This window comes from Symsagittifera roscoffensis, chromosome 2, assembly GCF_963678635.1.
Source record: "Symsagittifera roscoffensis chromosome 2, txSymRosc1.1, whole genome shotgun sequence".
Classification (NCBI taxonomy): Eukaryota; Metazoa; Xenacoelomorpha; order Acoela; family Convolutidae; genus Symsagittifera; species Symsagittifera roscoffensis.
Genome location: NC_087063.1, coordinates 18,697,122 through 18,716,908, shown reverse-complemented (window position 1 = coordinate 18,716,908; position 19,787 = coordinate 18,697,122). Strand labels below are relative to the sequence as shown.

The 19,787-nt window shown below is 33.4% G+C and overlaps 1 protein-coding gene across 1 annotated transcript in view; it reads right to left on the bottom strand.

The window, feature by feature from the left end:
• Positions 1–16,518, bottom strand: part of LOC134839246 (endophilin-B1-like) — a 240,021-nt gene extending 223,503 nt beyond the window's left edge. The window contains exon 1 of the mRNA XM_063854737.1: positions 16,506–16,518. The gene's annotated coding sequence lies outside the window, so the exon portion shown is untranslated. The remainder of the gene's footprint in view (positions 1–16,505) is intronic.
• Between the last annotated feature and the right edge of the window lie 3,269 nt (positions 16,519–19,787).

Genomic DNA, 19,787 nt, shown 5'->3' with positions numbered 1-19,787 from the left:
TGAAAAGAGGCTTTAATTTAAATGGCACGCTCCAATTTAGAATTGGGTCGTTAAATAAACAATTAAGACAATGGTCTTTTGTGTGTGTGTAGTTTTTCGCAATACTACAACTCACCCCTTTTTTAAGAAAATTAAGCTGTTCTATTCTTACAGTTACCATGGTGAAAATTTAAACACTTTAATGGTTAAATACTATAGTTATAAAATTTAAAGAGAACATCAAACGAAAAAGTTATAAAGATAAGTTAGGTTTTATCTAGAGCTTCCTTCCGGCTTCTAGCTCCACGTTGTATGATCTGAGGATCGCTATCTTCCTTTGTGAAGCCTCGAGTTTTTGTTGCAACTTCACGATTTTCTTCTTTTTGATCTTGTTCTTGATTCGTAGTCTGCTCATTCCGTCCGTAAGTTGTTGAATGTCGTCCTGTTCTTCCTGTCTGTTTCTTACATGGTTCGGAAAAGCAGTTATTCCCTCGAACGGGATGGTGACTTGCGTGCCTCCTGCCTTGAAGATGTAGCCGTGTTCCTCCTTCTTCTTTAATTTCCAGAAGTTGTTTTCGTTCTTTATAACCACTTCTGGCTGGGTTATGAAGTCGATAGGCATCATCGCCTTTTCCATTGTCGTTGAGTTGACGACTTCAATGAACGATGGCAGTTTCCATCTGTTATAATTTTCCTTTATTGAGTACTTTAAACTCGTTATATATTTTGGATTTTCCGTATCCAATTTGGTTTCTCTGCACTTCTGCAGCTCCAATCTTTGGGTTAAACTGGGAAAGTTGCGAGGGTTCTTATTTAACCCGTCGTCCAATGACAAAGATTGAACTGCTACCGGTTTCCGTTGTTTCTTCCTGAGAGGCAGCTTTCTTTTAAATTCCTCTGGTGCAGGGTCTGCATTTCTGCAGTTCCAGTTTAAAATTGGGTCGTATTCCAGTTTGCTAAACATCAATATAAAATGACCAAATATTCAAAATCCCGAATTACATTCGGATATTAAGGCTAATTATCAAATGTTTGAACAATGAAGGACAAAGTGTAAAATTGTATATATATAAAAGGTGGAAAATATAATCTTGTGGTTTCACACAAATCCACCACGGAAAACAAATGAAGAAAAACGATCATGGTGTTTATTAACCACAGGAATAAAGCACTTTACAACACTGAGTTAAGCTCACATATTAAATTTATGTAGTTAAAGTAAAAAATGGAAATTTGGGCATTAATTAACCCCTAATCTTAAATGTATGTCCACCTGGGGTCATCCACAGGCTTACCATGGGGTCCCCTTTTATAGGTAAAAGGGACTAGAAAAAACCGGGGGGAGAGGTAAATAGTATATAATATAGCATATTTAAAGGGTATTTTGTGTTTACTGTTGTTTATAAAGATATATAAATTGTGAGCTAATTACTGAAGGGTTGAGGTCTGACCAAATGTAGAAGTGGAGAGGAATTGTATAATGACATCGGATAGTAAGGAGAATTAATTCCAGGGGTCGGAAAAATCACAAGGGATGTGGCATAAGGGACAAAATTGTGCAGTATTAGGGAGGCATCTTGTACAAATAGTGATACCTTGATGGCAATCAGTAAGATGTTGATTGGGTACTTTGGGTCTGGGTACTTCCCCAATTTGCGCTTTTAACCATACTATCGCATGAACAACAAGGGGAGTAATATGAAAGTGATTGGGTATAATTTGGGACTTGGCAAATGGGGCATAAAATCTGTCCATATTTAGAAAAATGGGCTATAATTTGGTCATGACAGTCTATACAAATAAAGTGTGGTGGATGATATGGCTCGTTATGATGTTGTTTCTTGAATTTGGATTTTGGTAAGTAGCAAATTGGGCATTCAAGAGTGGGTTGTTCAATGGTTTTTCGGAAGTAATGTAGTATGGGTTGAGAAACATAAAGAAAACTTTGGAAATCAAAATAACAAGCTTGAAAAATTTTACATATAAAAGCTGGTAAAGTTATCTGAATCATTTTTTTAAAGAAGGAAAGATTAAAAAATAAGTCGATTGGAGGTTTGGAAATTTATGTCGATGACATCTTCGTCATTGTTGAATGCATTTAAGATAATATTAAAAAATCTACTGCTGCTTTTTACAGTAAATTTTTCTTCATCGTGGAAGCCAGGACTGTAACGTTGGCAAAAAATATCCAACTGCTGTTGATCGGGATGAATAAAAATACGGTTTGTGCGCGCTTGGTAACTGTCAACTTGGACGAGGAGATTATAATCAAGGACAAATTCAATGTCCATTACCAAGCAGAACACTTTGCGACTTCCTAAACAAACAGCATAATTGTTTATTCATTTTTTATTGCCTTTACAGGTCAGACATTTGTTTATTTGTTCGAAATTTAATACGTGAACATCCTGATGGCATATTTGGCATAAGAATTTGTCAAAAATTAAGTTAGTTTTGGTTTTGAGAGTCATGTAGCATTCATTACAAATAAAATGAAAGGGTTGTGGATACTTTCTTTTGTGAAGTTTTCTTAATTGAAGGGTTGTTTTCAATTCTTGACAAACAGGGCATTCGTTTGCCATTGTATAAAAAGAAGTTATGCCCAAAACTCATCAAAGGCAATTTTGGAAAAACAGATAGGGCAGATGTTTTTACATTTCTCAATGCAGTTATTGCATACAGTAATATAAGGGTGCTTAACTATCATATGTTCACCTTTTCGTTTGTTTCTGGATAACACTAATTGGTTGCAGATATTACAGACATCGTATTCTGTCATATTAATTACATGAATAATCTGCCTGCAAATAGGGCAAGGAGTTTTTGCGAATGGTGTACTAGCTCTTAGCTTGAGTTTATTATAACAATTAACGCAAACTAAATGTGGTGGTTGTGGAGGTAAATTTTTGTGTAATTTTTTCATTTGATCGCAAATTTCCAAACATATAGGACATTCAGTTGTCATTCTCACTGCTCATTCAATCTGGTCTAGATCGCAGGGAATGGGAAATGTTAGGCTATTTGCAAGACCTAGTATTAAATGCCAGTATTTATTGCTTGGTTTAATAATGGTGCTGTGTAGTTCGCCATTATAAAGCGTTTCGAAATGAATTATAAAAATATGGATTATTTTGAAATTTTCTGCTAGAATGAAGGAGCGTTGGAAACCTTTAATTTGGACAAAGGTTCCTTCGTAAAAAATTATCATTCTAGTCTAAGGTACAATGTTCACATTCAATATTGGTAGGACAAGACTCTGGGTGATCAGATACAAAAAGAAAGAATGGCCAATATCGGGAAGTGGGGTAAATACTAAGTTCCTCAAAAGTACCTGTTTCGATGTATCGAACATTAACTATCATGTAAATTTGTAAATGTGGTTGTAATTCAAATGTTTTCTTTATATGAATAACTGAAACTGGTTGGTCGTTGATATTAAACATCATTTTTTCTAATTAGAGAAAATAGGTGGATTTAGAAAAAATTCTGCATTTGTGTCAAAAGCAAGAAAATGACTTAGTTCAAGGAAATTAGGGTGATTTCCTGGAACTGTGATTGTAGTTAATATACTGGAGTTAACGTTACTCACATGTAAAAGATAAAAGTTTTCAGAGTGTTTCTCTACTCCAATTAGTGAGTAACGTAGGTTTGGTAACCGGATAAATAGATTACGAGAGGTTAGTGAGATCATTTGAATGGAAATCGCTTATGTCTTTTGGCAGATGACTTAAGCAAGTATTCGACAAAACTAGAAAAAAATTCCAATATGGCGAGTTGTGAAAGACTTCAATTGTTCCGTCTTCCCACGTGTTACAATAATCGAAAAGATAAGTTTTGGACAATATGAACCGTTACAGGCGTCGAAGGATTTTTCTATTTGGTAAAAGAGTACGTGACGATTGTTGTGTTTAAATAATATGGGTTTATATTTAATTATTTTTCTCAAAAAAAATAATTCCTTCACAAGCAGTTTCGATTATGGCTGAGTTTTTATACTTTAAGATGTGAAGAATATCTTTGTATCTAGGATTGGTTTCCTTCACGATAATATCGTAACTTTGATTATGGTGAAAGTCGATGATAATTAAGTGTAAATGGTTATCAATTGCTACGGATGGTAAAATTGCTGCTGTGACTCGGGAATAGAATTTCTTTGGGAAATGAGGACAAGATATGATTAAGCAGAAATTTTGATTTAGTGTGTCAAGGAACATTTATTTTTCTCCAATTTTTATATTTGGAAAGTATCCCTTCAATTTTGTTGTATCTGGTTTAATACTTATACACAGAAGTGAATTCCTTCGAAATCGGTAATGACGACTGCTGAGCTATTTCCTTCCAGTAAAGAACAAATATAATCATATTGTTTGTTTGAAGAGTCAATTTCAATTTCTTGAACAGTTTCCTCAGGATAAGTTATTATCATAAGGTGAATACAATCATTTGGTTTGGTTTTTGGTAATCTTGCTGATGCTATTAATGCTGGTAGTTTGTTTGTATAACCTGGGAGTTGAATTGATAAACGAATGTCTCGATCCAAAATTCCTACCAACATTTGAATGTTTGTGTTCAAGTAAATTCTTTGTATCGTGGTATTTCACACACAAAAATGAACTCCTTCTGAAGTAATTTTTATGATAGCAGATTCGTTACTTTGAAGAAACGAACAAATATAATTATATTTGGGATTCGATGATTCAATGACAGCTTCATGAATCACTTTTCCTGGATAAACAACTAGCATGAGGCGTATAAAATTATTGGTTCCTGGTTGAGGCAAGTCAACAGCTGATATTCGTGTAAACAGTTTATTTGTAAGTGTTGGAAATTGAATCAATAAAAGAACTTGTCTGTCTAATATATCGACTAGCATTTAGTCAATGGGGATGCACCGTTTTCTTGAGGGCATTCTGAAATAGAAAACTCTTGCCTTAAATTGGTGTTATAGTATTGTTGTTGGTGGTTGGATGAGGGATTGTTGTGCTAGAGATCGTTCCTATTACATTGGTCCGTACTAAATGTTCATTTTGGTTATTTAGGTCTGGGTATAAACCAGGTTCGTTTCGCGAATCTGGTGACATTAAGGGTACTGCAGGCTCATTTTGCTCTACCATAGGTATTGAAGCAGTGCTTTCTTGGTAAATATTTTGATTTTGATTTTGTTGTCGAATTTGTTTTTGTCTTGAGTTTCGCAAATCTGATGATTCAAGATTGGAGTTTTCGTTTGAGAAAATAGAAGTAAAAACTGATAGAACGAAAAGGTTATACGTGGAACCTAATATTATCTTCCAGAAGCTCATAGTACGATTTGTTAGCTTATTAATTTCCAAAGCTTTATTAATTGTTACTATTATTTCTAGCAGGAGTTTGAGAAAAAGAAAACAGGCAAAATAAATTCCGATTTTTTCTAGGAAAAAAGCAACAAAACCGAATGTTCCGATGAAACTATTCATGAAAAATCCTGGTGAGAGCAGAGAATCTAGATAAATTTTTTGGTTTAAACCCATTGCGGCGGTTAAAGCGTCGGAATTTGCATAATCCATGTGTCCATTTTGGAGAACAGTTCTTGTATTTTTTTTGAGAATGGATGTTGATGCTGTGTTATGAATAATGTTATCCCAAAAAGCTTTTAATTGTTTTGGGGTATACATGCCTGCGCGTCGCGAATCGTATACGGGAACTTCCGTAATATGGCCTATATCTTGTGGAGCGAACATTAAAGGAGTCTTGAAAGGTATTGGAGCCTGCATTAATTGGTACCAAGATAATTTATCATCTAAATCAAGTTGAAAGGCATTTTTGTAGCCACCAACGCAGTGTATTTCGTTGGCAAAAGGAAAAGTTTGGCGGGTAATAGGGTCGACAAACATTGTTCGCCCATTGTAAAAGATCGGTATTCGATCAAAGCATTTTTCGAGAACTTTAAGAGGTGAAACTTTTTTAGGGCAGTGATACAGCCAGCCAACTGCTCCATCGGTGTCCAAGAACATAGAGCGGTTTCCGGTTAACATGTATCCTGCAAGCCTGGTATTTTGTAAAGCTAACATCATTATTGTTAGAATGTGTGTTCTTTCGAGTTCACATTGATTCTGTAATAATGTCATTTCAGAATGTCTGAGTTGTTTAGCAATAAAGCACATTATGTAATCTAACTTTGCACCTAGATGAAGTTCGTAATCAATTTCATCGGTACCTACAAGGCGCCAATGAGGATCACGATTTTTATTGTTACATTCGTCATGGAGGAACGAAAAATTACCTGATCCCAGAGGATAGTTCAAAGGTTTCACTCTTATTTGATCGTTCTCATTTATTTGCATTTGATAGTAATTTCTATCATCGTGTCGTATGTTGCTGGATTTACCAGTGTTCATATCAAAACCGCCTGAATAAGAAATAAACCATGACTCAAAATTTGTTTTATATAATGCTCCTGGCCTGCTGCAGACTTCTTGCTGCTTGTTATAAATGCGAATTTTGAGGTCTAAGCCATTGGGTGCCGATCCCTCACTCAGTATATGATATTGAGGGTGGTCCAACTTATTAGCGTACTTGACCATTTTCGCTTTTTGAGAAAACAATTTTGTGACTACGCAATTTTCGGGCATGTCCCAAGTGTAAGCATAAGGGTCTAATGATGTTGATTTGCATCCGCCTTCGAGTACTGTGCATGGTAATGGGATACCGTAAGGATTTTGTACTTGTTTTGTTTCTAGATTTACTTTGAGTTGAACTTTTTGCATGTGCGTTTCGTAGCTATAGTGTTTGATTTGTCCCCTATTCTTGCATGCTGTCGAACTGTCGCCTTCTAATGATGTTCCTTCATTTCTGTGTTGTAAAATACTTTCATCCATTTTTATAATTAGTTCATGGGTGTATCCATCTTCATTCACTGTAATTTTGTTGTTCTTTGCTGCTTTTTTGCAGTCTTCTGGTGGTATAATAATTTCATAGGTTATCATGTTCATATTGTGAACGATGGAAAAATGTGCCCACATTCCGCAATTATAACGAATGGGAAATGTTTTAATTTTACACATAACTGCGTTCACGTATGTTCTATAAGACCGTTGATATACGCTAATTGTGCTATCGGTAGTGTAAAGGTTTTCTGGGCTAACTTTACATGGGGCCACTTGATTTAAAGCATACATTTTATTTTCCTGCATGCTTGAACAGTCATAATGAGTAATTTTGAGAGAATTCGATACGTTTTCCAAATCATCATTCTGTAGAATGACAAGGGGTACAAATGTTGAAAGTAGAGTAGTAAATTTCATCATTATCGCGAAGTTGCTAAAAATTAGCAATAATAAAAATTTTTTTGGTTGGTTTTTATTGGAAGAAACCATTGTTTTAAAAAATTGACTAGTTTGATTGACCATTACGTGTGGGGTCATAGTTTGAAGAATCTTTTGTATCCAAATTGATGACCCAGAGATTACAAAATGAGTTTTTAGCTAGTGAAGACTATTAGAGATTTTTTTGTTGAATCCTGCTTGGTAGAAGCTGGGTTGTCGACGATGTCTCTGAATTCTTTCATTTGTCGAGCCCGTTTGAACAGATGTCTGTCCGTTTTGGAGGTTGTGACTTGATGTCGTTGGTATATATGACAATTCATCGAAATTATTACCATTCCTATCGTTTGGATAAAGAGGTGTTGAGGTTAGCCTTCTCTGAGCTAATCCTGGTGTATGTGGCATTTGTATAGCTTCTGTGTTGTGCTCTTGAAATCCTGAGTCAATATTCGTTAAGGTTTTTTCCTGCTCAGTTTCATGTAGTTCTATATTATTTTCTCGTCTATGGTGTGTTTCGACTGGTAAATATTCTGATGAACCCATTGGGTTTTGAAATGATTTATTGGTGAGTGGTGTATTGACAACTTTATTCCTTGATTTCATTAGGTTTTCATAAAATGGTTTGTAGGACTGGTCTTTTAAAACATAGTCATTCACCAGTTCCTTTGCTCTTTCTTCAATGGGAAAGTATTCAATTAGATGGTTTCTTTGAGCTGTCTTTTTTATAGTTTGATCTGAATCTAATTGTATTTCATAGTTTACATTCGTTACTTTATTTGTTACCGTATATGGGCCTGATCGTAGTTCTTGTAATTTTTTTGATTTGCCATCTTCTATGGAATGGTTTTCCATCAGTACTTTTTGACCTATTTATAAGGGTTTTCCTAATTTATATTTATTTCGATATTTGTGGATTTTGGCGTTGTTTTTCAAGACTTTTCTTGTAAGCTGTATTATAGATGTATTTAAGTTGGTTCTCTCGGATAAGTAGTGAAGTGTTATTTTTCGGTTTTAATAATGGTTGTATAGCTTTATTTGATGATGTTTGTAAAGAATGTCTGTGTAATGGGAGATTAGCACAGAATTCAGAGTTGCACGTTAATTCTGAATTTCGGAGTAATCCTAGTTTTAAAGAGATTGGTATTTGAGGTTTTTGTCCGAAAACAATTTCGTATGGTGTTAATCCAGTACTTGCGTTGATAGTGGTGTTATGAGCGAAAGCGAATTTCGCAGCTAGATCACTCCAATTTCCCTTTAATTGATCAAAAAAAATTCTAAAATGTGTTCCTAGATGTTTGTTTTGTATTTCCACTTTACCATTTGTCCATGGTGAATATGCGGTTCTGGGAGCATGTGTTATTCCTAGTTCATGAAGCCAACTAGTAAAATCTTCGTTGATGAAAGCTGTTCCTTTATCATAAACTAGTTTTTGTGGAATACCAAATGTGAGAATAAATTTTTCTAAAGTTTTTATTGTTTCAAATGCGGTAGTGTTAGCTACTGGATATACTTGGAGGAATCGATAAAATGAATCTACCACAACTAAACAGTATTTCTTTCCGTTTGATGTAGGATTAATTGGTCCCTTATGATCTATGTGTACAGTATGAAACGGGAAAGGTACTGTATCCGTCCATTGTTCTAACGGTGCTTGGTTAAGATCGTGACGTTTGTGTTTATTTTTTTGACAGTCAAGACATCCTGCTACTAACTGGGTTATCCATTTATACATGCCTGGCCAAAAGAAAAATCGTTTTATATTTGCAATGGTTTTGTCTTTTCCTACATGACCTGCTAATTGATCTGTATGGGCCAATTCAAATGTTTTTATAAAAAGTGACATAGGTACACAAATTTTAATTTCTTTCACTTCGGGATTATCTGATGTTTGTTCGATGCAAAGAATATTTCCTAATAATAATAATGTTTCAAATTTATTTAGATATGAAGATAAAGCTTTCGATTGTCTATAATGTATATTTTTTGAGTCTTTGTTTTTGTTTCTCACTAATTCTTTTACGATTTTTATGACTGCATCGGTGTCTTGTTCTCTGGCAATAAGTTCCGTGTTTAAATCTATATTTTTTCCTAGGTTGTTGAAACTAGTAAATATCTGAGTAAGGTTATCCTTGTTTGTAAGTGTTTCGTTAGGCAGTTTGGTTGCAAGTTTTTTGTTTTCTAGTTTATTGGTTAATTGTTCACATAATGCAATTTCATCGTTTAGTAAACATTCTTGGATTATCTCATCTTGTTCATTAATCGTTTCAAAATATAAGAGGTCGGACTGGTCTTCAATATCGTAATTTGACATATAATCCCCATATTGGGTTGGGTTAGTGTTCAATTCGAAGGACAATTCGGAGTAGTTATGATCTGATTCTTCGTCACTTGCATTATTATTTGGTACTTTGTTTTGAATCATTCTAACTTGGTTGATAGCTGAGCCTTGTATAAAGCAAGAACTTATATCAGTTAGTGAGCAAATTTGTTCTTTTTTTGTTTCTTTGGGTATTTTGATTAATTTGTCGTTATTTATTTTGAATCTAGTTACACCATTCTTATCTTGTTTAATGACAGGAAAAAATTCATCGCTGGGTCCCTTTTCGGTATCATGCACTATGAAGTATTTTTCTTCGTTGCCATTTTTGTCGTAAAATAAAATGTCCTTGGGAATTTTTTTATGTTTAAGCTGGTGTTTGTCTAAATCTTTAGTTGTTACATTTCTGCTTGAAATATCTGGGAATGCTAGGTTTTTTCCTTCGGTCCAAATAATTTTTAAATTTTGGAATTGTGATATAACCAATCGATATCTAAAATATCTATGGGAGAGTTTACCTCTTCTTCCCCAAAGGTAAATCAAAGCTTCGTGATCAGTATAGAGATATATTGGATGTGGTGAACCTAATAAATAGTGTTCGTATGTTTGTAGAGCTGATACAACACGGCAAAGCTCTCTAGCTGTTGTTGACATTTTTTGTTCTTCCTTGTTATATACTCTTGAATTAAAGGAGATAATACGTTTTCCTTCTGGGAATTCTTGTACCAATATTGAACCAATTCCTATTGATGATGAGTCTACGTGTACATGGAAAGGATATCTTGTGTCTGGTATTGCTAAGATTGTATCTGCGCTAATTCTTTCTTTTATTTCGTTAAATAGTTTTTCATGATCTTGTGTCCATTTAAAATCTGTATCATTCCGTATCAAATCATAGAAAGGTTTTGAGTCTACATGTAAATTCTTTATATACATACTATAGAATCCTAAACAACCTAACACTCTCATTACATCTCTTTTGTTCTCTGGCGATTTCAATGCCTTGAGATCATCTACCTTTTTCTTGACTGGTTGTATGCCATTTTTACTTATTACATGTCCTAAAAACTGTACTCTTCTCAAAAAAATTTTTGTCTTTTCTGGTTGAGCTTTTAATCCTGATTTTCTTAATAAGTCATGGTATGTAGCAATGATGTCGAACATTTCTTCTACAGTTTGTGCTTGCATTATTGTATCGTCTATATAGGTTACTGCTTGATTTTTTTTATTAAGGGTGCAAAATGTATTGTCATTATTCTACTGAAGAAATTTGGTAGACCACATAAACCGTAAAAACCTCGTTTAAAAGTAGATTGTTTTGATCCAATTACTAAGCTTGTTAATTGTTGTGTTTCTTCTGTTAAAGGTACTTGATTGTATGCTGAGCATAAATCACTCGTGGTGAAGAAATTTCCTTTTAGCTTAGTGATGAGCGACCCTGTTGGTTCTAATGGCCATGAATAACGACTTAAGTCAGTTATTGAGTTCAGGTATCTCGCATCTATAACGAGCTTGACTATGTTCCCTTTTGGAAGTTTTATAATTGGATTTATAAATTCTGATCCCATTTCGGTATTACTTCCCATTTCTCTAATTATTCCTGATTTACATAGTTGGTCTAGTACGTCATTTAGTTTTTCTTGGTAATGCAATGAAACTCTTGATGGTCTTTGTTTAGTAAATACAGAGTTTGGCAAAAGCTTTACATGGAATTTTTGCTTTATTAGTCCTACGTCGTATTTATGTTGTGAATATACGTCTTTATTTTGTAATAGCATATTCATTAGGTCTTGTAATTGATTTTGGTCTATATCAGAGTGAGTAAAGTCAAATTTTTTTAGAAACTCTTGTTTTGTTTTGTCAAACTTTTTCTGGATTTCATGGATTTGTATATTTGTAAAATGTGTTTGGGAGTTTAGTTCAGATTTGGGTTTCAGGTCCTTCAATTCCTTGCTGAAATCTGTTTCTAGTTCGTATTTATTTGTATAATCTAGTTCTTTTTGTTTCAAAAGTTCCTTGTTTTTCTTTTTTGAATTTTTATGATTTTCACTAATTGAAGAGTTTTTGAAGAACAGTTGATCTTTTGATTGCTCGCTTACATCAAAAATATGATCTAGATGTTCGTTTTTGTTGAACAAAACGTCCATAAAAGCTATATTGTCTGCGACGCTGTATATTGTTTTAGAATCAGTTTCAATGTCTTCGAAAGTTTGTCCAATTGAGCCTTTGGATATAATGACCTTCGATTCTTTAGGGTTGTTTAACATTATAGGTAACGTTTTCTCGTCATGGTTACAATAGGTGTTATAAGTATATATTCCTTTTTGTTGTAGATCTTTATCTAGTTTGAACGATGTTCCCTTTTTGAAAACTTTGTCAGCTGGGGATATTGAAATGACACGAGTTGATTTTGGTGCTAAAGTTATGGTTTGGTCTAAAAGTACATTCTGATAACTACTTATAAATGGATAGCTTTTGCTTTTTATATTGCTGATAGCGACTGATTTTCCTGGGTACATTTTAAGTTCTAGTTTCGGTGTTGAAAAGTCGATCGATTTAGTTGAATTAGAGAGGAAATCCATACCTAATATATTAAGTTTACATCCGTCCTTGGCCGCAACCCATGCTCGAATTTTTACAAAATAATCACCTTTACTGTCAAAACTAGCGTTAAAATTTGTATATCCGAAGAGTTTGAGTTTTTGTCCATTAACAGCAAATGTTTTGGATTTTGCTTTAGTAAGTGTCAACTTTTGTATTTTTACGTATTCTAAATAGGTATCATAATTTAATAGTGAACAAGTTGCTCCAGTATTTACTAAAAAATGGGTTTCAAGGCCGTTGTTTTTATTTTTGTCTCCGACGGGATGTTGATATAGATTAATATACATTTGTGACTTTTTATCTTGTGGAGACTGTTCTAGTTTAAAGTAAGTTCCTCGCCTTCGTCATCGCTGTAATAGCCATGGATTTTATTCTCATTAAATTGTACTTTAGGGTTTCTGTCTCGACTATTTTCTCTGGAGGATGGTTTTGAATCACCTAGGGATCTTGCTTGATTATTGTAGGATGGGAATTTATTTTCGTGAGGTCTGTTTTGGTATCGCGTCCGATAATTGTCTTGTGAAAATGATCTTCCATTTCAATCGGGTATAGAATTGCTTCTGTTCCTATTTTGATTATAGTTGTTTGAGGCTGTGTTGTAAGTATTATAACGATTTGGGTTATTTTGATCGTTAAATCTATTATTGAAATTTCTGTCTCTTGATCCAAAACTTTGAGATCGAGATCTATCGAAACTATTTGTTCTGTTATTGAACTGTCTAGGATACGGAGAATATGGTCTGTTATTGTTATTTCGCTGATTATAGCCATTGTATCGATTGTTATAACTATTTTCTTCTCGAGGCCTAGATCTCCTATTATAATTGTCTGAGAATTTTTCACGATACTGAGGTGGTTTTCTGTTTTGATCTTTGTGGTCTCTATATTTAAAACAAACACTGATAGTATGACCTGACCTACGACACCATTTACAAAATCGGGTATGGTTTTGTTTATTTCTGGGTTCATTTGGATTATAGGCTGCATTTATTTTATGATCTTTCATTAGTCCTGTTAACTCCTTAAGCTGATCCTTTATTCCTTCTATCTCCAACTTATTATCAACACTACTTGAGGCTGTTCCAGTAAACTCACTACTTACTGCAAAACTTAAGTCTTTTGTTGCAATATGATCTTTTAATTGTTGCCATGTTGCGGGTGGTTTCTCAATTAGGAATTGATGAGCTTTTTGTTTCAAGCCTGGCGGGCTTAAGCCGCGAACAAAGAATTCCATTTTCTTTGCTGTTCTTTGATCATCATTAAAAATTGGATTAGGCCATCCACGGTCTACTGCGGTGCTTAATCTATGTATGTAGCTTTTAATGAATTCATCAGGTTGTCTTTTTATGTTTTCTGCTTCTATTCGTCTCCTATACTTATCTTTATCATCAGTGAATCTATCTATGAATTGATCTCTTATATCCTTCCAAGGTAAGTTTGCTGCTAATCCCTGATACCATTGAGCGGCTGGACTTCTTAATCTTGAACCAAATAAGGCTCTTTGTCTGTTATCATATGCGTCTTGTTCGTCACCTGCGTCTCCTGGTCTAGTGCCTAGGGAAAATGCTATCTTTTTCTCTACTATATCAAGAAAACCTCTTGCAACTTCATTCGGATCTAAGCCGGTAAACTTTTCGAGAGCTAAATCTGGGTATGCTACTACGTTTGCCATCTTTGTTTAATTCACTCAATGTTTTGTTAACAATATATAAAGGGTTTTGGATGTGTTGTGTACTGATCAATTGTTCGGACTGAAATAATTGTATTTAAGTTACAATGAAGTTTGCTGGGTTCAATGTATACAAATTTTTGTTAGTTAGATCAATAGTGCTATGGGGCTTATTAAGCTTTTTTAAGATGGAAGTTATCTCTGGGGTATTGCTGCTGGAAAGAATGGTTAATTCGTGAATATTTTTGTGTGGGTGTTTGGACAAAATTGTGATTTGATCTTTTTGCATATTGGTGATATACCAAATAATTTTTGTGGATTTGTTTTTTAATTTCAGTTTTAAATTAAATGCTGTTGTATTTACTTGATAAAAGTTGGTCATAGCATTTTACATCCTTTTAGGGACATAAATATTTATCTAGAGAATGATAAACAATATAAAAAATATTTAAATTTTTCTTATGAACTTGTTATTATTTTTAATTTTTGTTAAGGAAAATTTTGTGTTTTTAATTAAAAATGATTAAAATGCAAGTAGTTTTGTGCTTGGGTATATTATGATATCAAAAAGCAATCGGGAGTGAAGCAATTAATCGCTCTTCCGGTATACAAATTATGTTATTTGGTATTTTTATTTGCTGAAGAATTGTGTCAATTTTTGGAGTATATCGTCGAAAGAAGACGTATAATTCGTGTTTATCTTCGTTAGGGTGTTTTGCTAGTATACTAATATGATTTTTTTCGGTGTTAGTGATATACCATATGATGTTAGAGACTTTATTTCCTAATTTGAGTTTTAAATTTATTGTACTGACGTCAATTTTAAAATGTGTTGACATTAATTTCACGATGTTCGTTTTCTTTTTCTTAAGCCAAGTTGTACTATTTGATTAGTATGTTTTAAAGTAATGAAAACCTCTTAGGAATTATTGAATATTAACAAAGGTTATTAATAATAAGATAAGGAAATAAAAAAATTTCTTTGAGAAAAAAAAATTTTTTAAAATTGTTTCTAAGTTTTTCAAGTTTTTTATTCGCTGAAACCTTAACTGAAACCTAAAACTTTGTTCAAGTGAAGTTTTATTGATGCTATGGTATGGTTAACAATATAACTATATGCCTTTATTGGTTATTATTGGTTCAAAACTTAATTTTTTTGTTAACAATTTTCAGAAAATTTTTTGACTGAAACGATAATCTGAAACCTGAAACTATGGTAGCTGAAGTTGAGTTTTTTTAATCTTAAAATTTTCTATACGCTTTATTATATCTGGTTTTTGCTTTATCTTGCAAAAAAAGTTCGAGAAAACCGAATCTTTTGATATCTTAAACTTAGAATTTGGAAACTCAAACCTAAAACTCTTAAATTCTCTCAAACTCGGTGCATGAAAATAAAAAGTTGGTTTTTGATAGCTGGTCTAGTGTAAATTGGAATTTTGAACAGGTTTGTAACTTCAAAATCAAAAATTTGTTTGCGGAAATCTAAGTTTTTGGGGCTGAAACTATGATTTCTAGAACTAAAACTATGGTTTGACCACTTGGTTTTAGAGTTTTGAGATTGGAAATTTAGGTTTGTCTCTCTAATATATTTCTATTCCAGCAATAAAATTGCCAAAAAGATGAAAATTTTAGCCTAAAACGACGATTGAGTTTAAAAATTTGTTAGTGCATTAAGGATTCCTATTATCTTTCAATATTTCACAAAAATTTCACTTGGGAAGCAAGATTTTTGGGTCTGAAACTAAAAACACCAATTCTGAAACGTACGTTTCAGCCTTAGGAACCAAACTTTAAAATTGGTTTGGTGGGTTTTAACACCGTTAGTTTTCTCTAGAAAGTCAAATTTCGGCGTTCGGAGCTCAATTTTGAGACCAAAAAACTCAATTTTTGTGTTCTGAAACCTGAAACTAACAAAAACGTACCATTTAAGACCAGGTTTTTGACTTATGGTATCCAAGTTTGGGTTTGACTAGTTCAACTTTTGCTGTTTTACCCGAATCCGTTTACAGAAACTTAAAATTTTGACCGGAAACTATACTTATTTTAACTGAAACGTTTGAACCTATAACTGAAACCTAGACTGAAACCAAAAATTTTGGCTGGTAAAAATCAATTTTTTAGTGCTTATGCTATCATATGAAACCTATTTTATCAATATAAAGTGGATGTGTCAGTGTTTTAAACTTAGTTTTTGTTGTGAAACCTGATATTTTTGTGCTGAAACTAAAACTTGGTGTTTGGTGTTATGTGGTTAACGTTTAAGATTGGTTTTAGTGCGTAATCTTATTGTTAATTAGGTGTATATTTAAACTGTGTCAAAAAAAACTAATGATTTATCAAAAAACACTCAAATCCGTTCCTTCCTTTTTAGTTTTTGTTATTTTCTTCCTTAGTTTCAGTAATTGGTAGCTTTACTGATGGATGATTTAGGTTTAAGTTACGTTAAGGTGGATAGAATTAAAATGAGTTTAAGAAAAGTTGAGGATAAGCCTCGAGAATTGATAAAGGATTAGAATAAATAGCAACAAGCGTGGATGGTTTGAGATAATGTGATGAAGAATTCAATTTATCATACAATTTAGTCACTCTTAGATCGCACATATGACCACTTAACCCCCTCGAAAAAATAATTGAAGATATTTAATAAGTTTTTGAGCACTTTAGTCTAATACAGAATTTCGTTAATTTTAGTGATGATAACTTCAAACTGAAGTTTCGGCAAAACTTAGTGGATTACTGGACAAAACGGGTATATCTTACTAGCGGACTTAGGCAGAGAACGATTCTTTCAGAAAATTTATATATTATTATAATAATAGATAATAGTTAAGTTCATGAGCTAATGTTAGTTAGAAAGCCGTCTAATAGACCTCGAGATGGAGGGATATCGTGGGCGACTGCTAGCGCAGGGGATGCTTTCGCAAGAACCCTACTAGGAATATCTGTCAAGTAGAAGACAATGAAATTGTGTTTCTATCGAAAGATACCCATTGTCTCTGGCTTTTTGAGGTTGGAAACTAATCTGACAAATACTCACAGATCCTAATAATAATATATTTTTTGAATTTTAAAAGCTGTTTCTAGTTTGTTGGAAAAAGAATTTCTTAAGGAGTAGTTCTCTGCTGCGGTCGCACCAGTTTTACTAAGCGCTCATTGCTGGTTGAATGCTTAGTAATTTTATCCTAAGTTATAAGTCTCACCTTAAATCGTCAAATTGTCTTGACAAAAAGTAGAGTAAAAACAATAGTTAGAAAAGGTATGAATTAATTAATTGGTTAGATACAAAGCACTGGGTTATTAGATTATATAAATGAATCGAACAGCTTAAAGAAATATACCTATGAGGGGAGGTTGAGCTAATCTTATTTTGTTCATCATATTTTATCTTCTTACTAAGGTCGGTGGCTGATTTGTATGTATGGTTGCCCTTGATTTTGTCCAAGTCAGCACTTCTGGTTGGGTCGTCTGAATCGTCTTGCCGTAGTCCTTTGGGTACTTGTAGTCCAGACTTCCTCGGGTGTGCGTATCTCGAGTATCTCAATTTATAATTTTTCAAATCAAATTTAAAATGAGAATTTATTCTCTTTTTATAAGTGAAAATGGCTAGATTAATTTTAAAGTTAGGGCAGAAAAGAAAAATTATTTATTTTTAAAAGATCTGACTGAAGAGAACTGACTTGCTGCTGACTGAGCAAAATGAAACACTGAAGATTTCAGGCCAGTCCTTTTGCTCATAAGCATAAACCGGCGGCTGATTCAATCTTTAATTATTCAGGTTTCACCTGCTCCTTTGTTCTCCCTTTCTTATAAGGGAATTTTCAACTAGTTTTTATTTGATTTTTTCAAATCAAATATCTTCAACTTATTAGTCCTCTTTGAAGAAAACCGCAGCCTTCAGTTTGTCTGATTAAAAATTCATATTACTTTCTCTGATGCATCATATTGCAGGTGCATCTATGCTAAATCAAAGCAAGGAGAATTTTAGTGCAGCCGGCAAGACTGCAAAATATTTATCCAGTTTGTTTCAAGTTAAGTTAAAAGGGACGTATTAATAATCGCCGCCCTTTTAAAATATTGAGTATGAAAAAATGAGAAAAATTGGACAAGTATTCAAAAAGGAGTGGATTTTTAAAACAAGATTTTATAGTCCTAATAAGAGTAAATCAGTCAATATCTGATTTAGTGAAAAGAGGCTTTAATTTAAATGGCACGCTCCAATTTAGAATTGGGTCGTTAAATAAACAATTAGGACAATGGTCTTTTGTGTGTGTGTAGTATTTCGCAATACTACATTATGTCGATAGAATATGGGTCAAAAGGGCGCCAAAATGGTTTACCTCATCACTCGACCCCTTCTGAGTTTTTCGTTCTACCTAATTTTTTGTGTCAAAATTTGTTCTAGAAAAAAAACACAACCAAAATTAATTATTTCCACGCTCTCTTGCTTCAAAGGGTTTTAAAAATTTAAACACACCCGAAGCTTTTGTTCTCAATTTTCTTAGAAGCCGGATCAAAAAGCAGCAATCGACTTTTCATGAAAAATTAATTGATATTATGTGTCTTCCAGAGCTTTTGTTCTTTTCGAAAAAAAAAACAAAATAAAAACAAAAGTCATGCTTTGTTCAGTTTCAGGTTTGCTTTAAGAGTGCTACACGTTTGTCAAATTAAAAAAACCTTTGAAAGGAATCACAATTGAACAAGGAGAGACCATTCCTTCACTTAGACGATATTGCCACATTATTATAGAAAAGTTTGTAGTCAAAATAGTGATCGAAACACTCTGCATTGTGTTACTTGCAGAGAAAGCAACGGTATACTTGTTTTTCACAAAAGTCAAAGCTTAAGTTCTTTTCAGTGGATAGCTCTGACTTTAAGTTTTCACCTAGCCGACCCCTAGACTGAAGTTACCGATGTCGTTGTGGCTACGGCTGTCTTTTCCATTATTTCTTTCTCTCTCTTCCATAACGTTTTGCTTCCATGAGCCAAACAGGAAAGTGGCGAAAATGAAGTCATAGGAGAGACTGTTGTTGGAGACCGTTTTGGCTCTTCCCTCGCTCAAGAAGGTCACTACTGCCACTCTACCGCAACCTGAGGGTTTGGCTTCTATTTGTTCCGATGATACAGCCTGGGAATAATATCACACTGAATAAATCACATTCAATTAGTTTTAATTTACACCTGCTTAGAAACTATGGTCATAAAACCCCTCACTGAAGTTTCATGAATAAAAATAAATTTTGTTCGAGTTTTCTTTGTCAGAGCCTTTAAATGTAAAAAAAAATCGGTTTTTCTTACAAGCCCCAATTTCAGACAAACCTTTAATATGCGGGCGAAGCAACAGAGCTCCCGCAAAAAATGCATTTTAGTTATTGGTCCGTATCAAAAAAACAATTTCTCAGATCCGTATTAGCAAACAAATCTCTTGTAGGATTCCTTAAAAAACTATTGAAAACTAAAAAAAATTGATAAAACTTAAAATTCTTGAAAACCAGTAGATTGCAGAAGATCAAAAATAGAAAAATTGATAAAACCTAAGTTTTTGGAAATTAGCCAACAGATAATTGGAAAAGAGTCAATCAACGCAAAAAAAAAACTTATAAAAGTGACTCAATTTTTGAAAACTTTTCGAATTTCAATCAAAAAAATATATGGCCCTAATGCTTCTTGAATTTCAAAAACAATTTGTTTTTGGCTTTTTTTGGATGAAATTAACCCAATACGAGAACACTACTTTATTAGTTAAAGCATTTATTCCACTGGGAAAAAATAAATTCCATTTTCGAAACTAGAAACCAATCAAAGCTTTTTTATTCCGCTAGGAAATCTAAGATTTTAATTCCATTTTCGAAACTAGAAATCGATCTCGTTTTTTTGCGTTATTTCAGCTTCCATAATTGGAGAGTGCAATTGGTCTACCCTC